Source organism: Prunus dulcis, chromosome 6 (assembly GCF_902201215.1).
Source record: "Prunus dulcis chromosome 6, ALMONDv2, whole genome shotgun sequence".
Lineage (NCBI taxonomy): Eukaryota > Viridiplantae > Streptophyta > Magnoliopsida > Rosales > Rosaceae > Prunus > Prunus dulcis.
In genome coordinates this window covers 3830186-3833430 of record NC_047655.1, presented here as the reverse complement: position 1 = coordinate 3833430, position 3245 = coordinate 3830186, and positions in this window count along the sequence as shown.

The window sequence follows — 3245 nt, the reverse complement described above, 5'->3', positions numbered from 1 at the left end:
CTCATTTTTGCCATATATCCATAACCTTATTTGTGGCTAGAAAACAGTATCCATAGCAAGGGAAAGAAGGAATAGTCAATTTTTGCTAAAGCTGTAGCCAAGAAACCTTAATGGCTTCCAATTTTCATTATTTTTGAAGTTTTCTAACCGATGCTATGTTGCAAAATATGAAAGGTATTGGAATTGGGATTGTGGTGTCAATTTTCATATTTTAGATGAATTTTAAATGATCTGTCATCTTTCTAACAAGAGCATCCGAATGTTTTATTTATTGTTAGTCACCCAAATTTAACTTATAACTATACATGATACATCTATCACACAAATTTTACATATCACATGTTCCACATTTATTGCAGTTATAATTACTTCACCCACCATTTTCTACTTTGTTGTATTACTACATTGATTTGTAAGAATTTACTCTATCGAAATACATAAATTATTAATTGTATTGCCATCATATGATATGTTTCAAGCAAAAGTAGGTGCAACGGTTATAAACAATGAAGATGTTTGAGGAAATCAAAATAAACAAGTGTCCCATCAGAAATGGCTGTTATTGTTTGGGTCGACACAAATTTGACCATTATCAAGCCATCCCCAAACTTTCCAGGCCGAATAGCAAATGTTCTCATTTCGGCTTGGGTTCCTTCTCCAACCATTGTATGCAGCCAGGCCAAATATCACTCTATGCAAAAACCCAAGCCAAAGAGTAGCACGGATATTTGCCCATACAGAAAATTGGTGGAGTACAAGCGCAAGTCACTTTCCAGCCCACATGATTGTGCAGATCATTGCCCAATTGACGTCATAGTTGAGGGCCACCAATTCAAGGACGAGTGTGTGGCTTCTGGCTTTTGTGCGTTGAAATCTAACAGTTCAGTCTTGTTCTTTTATTTTTTTGAATTCCAACCAACCACTATGAGATCCAACAATTATTAGATTTGTTTTTAACATAGGTCATGTGGTACTTGTTCTTACTTTTAAAATCTTTGAAATAAGCAAAGGACCCACTAGTGTAGTGGTTTGAAGTATTTACTCCCTCAGGTAAGGTCTTAGGTTCGAGTCCTAGCATCCGTGTTGTGTGTGTGAGTTTAATATGCTATCGCCCCTTTCAATAGGAAAGAACCTCAACAAAAAAAAAAAAAAAATCTTTGAAATAAAATATTGTCGTACTTATTTTTATTTTTAAGTGAATGTTTTAGGTTAAAATATTCAAAAAAATGAAATCACGAATGTTGAAACAAAAGGAATGTCAAGAAAAATAAATTACAAAAAAGAAAAAAGAAAAAGAAAAAGGGATTAACCGTTTTTAAACAAGTTAATGAAGCTGCGGACTCAAATAATGAGTCTGCATGGTTGGAGGAAAAAACAATTTTGAGTCTGGTCCATAAATGAATAGTTGTATTTTGGAGGGTGAAATTTTGAATTTAGCCCCAACATGTTTAGAGATGGTCTAAGTACATCTAAGAGAGAGTGAGTGACTCTCGACATTAGTAAGTAGAGGTGCAAGCTGGACTGGAAATTTTGATTCCAACCCAAATTTTTTTCAATTTTGGCAAGTCATAATCAATTTCGACATCTGAAAGTTCTTAAATTCGAAAATTCCGAAAAAATAATTGGATTGGAATTGGAATGTATTTCAAGATTATGAAAATTCCAAATTCCAAAATATATTGAGAGTTCAAGCTTAGACTACACATAATGACTAGTTTCATGTTGAATTTGATAAGACTTAATGACTAAATACAAATATAGGAGCTATTTTATAAAGGATAACAACATATAATAGGTTTTCGAGCTTTTCCGTATGATTTTTCAAATTTGAGCTAAATTTAACCTTTCAAATCGTTAGACATGTTTAAAATTTTCAATGGTTTTCCAAAACTTGCCAAAAAGATTCCAAAATATGTAAGTTCTGAAATTTTCCAATAATTTCGATTATGAATTTTCCGAATTGTAATGGATGTTGAAATTCCAAATTTTTTTTATAATGGAATTGGAAAATAATTTTCATTCCGAACTTCTTTGAAATGGAATTGAATCCCCTAATTCCGTTCTGTCTCAAAATCAGCCATACTAGTAAGCTTTGAACCCTAAGAGCATCCACAATGATGCTATCTATTTCTTAGCTAAAATTAGGAGCTCTCTAAAAAATTTCAACTCTAACCATACTCCCTAATTTGGAGAGTACTCTTTTTTGATTGGTCAATCTCTATTAAAAAATAAAATAAAAAATAATTAGCATTAAATAAAGGTTTGAAATACTCATTAAATAAAGTAGCATTAAATTATGAGTAATGCTACACTTACCACATTTTTGCCCAACATTTCTATACCACATGATGTGACATGTCCATATTATATGCCATATCAATTAAATTAATAAATAATTCGGTATACATCCAATTCTTATGATAGAATTTGGGTGCAATCCACACATATATTGTTAGTAATTCAAATCCTCTTACTTCAATGCCATGTAGGATTACATTTATTTTCTAATTTAATGATGTAATTATATATATTTTTCTTTTTAAATTTATTTTCATGTTCCAATTATGCCCTTATGATTTAAATTGACTGATTCATATCATAATAATTAGCTAATTAATACAACTATTGATTCTGATTGCAATTCATAAACGGGTAAGAAATTAATTTTAGGCCAATAATTACTATATTTGACCTTTTAGTTAATTATGATTTGAATTTATAAAATATTTTATTGTCTATCCATTTTAATTTTGAAAATTCCATAAACATGCGCTGATACAAAATAAAATAAAATAAAATAAAAAATTCCTATAATCTTTCTTCTTCATCTTCTTCTTTCTTCTTCCTTGTTTTTCTTCTTACAATCCGATGGAGAGGAGGTATAATGATCTATGGATTAGGAATATACATGAATGTTAATTAGGTATGGATAGGTAAATTACCTATGGAGAAGGTATACATATGAATGCTATTTATCTATGGAGGAGGTATACATATGAATGTTAATTACCTATGGAGGAGATATATATGATATGAAATTACCTATGAAGGAGGTATACACAAACCTGCAAAGTAGGTAAATCAAACCACCCAAAGACATATATACCTCACCATAAGGTATTCACTGGTTGAAAGCTTTTGATAAATTGAGATTAATTGTAGAAATGTGATATTAATTTATTAAATGTAGTAATTAATAAAATTCAGAGGATTGATTGTACAATGACAATATGTGTAAATGTTTT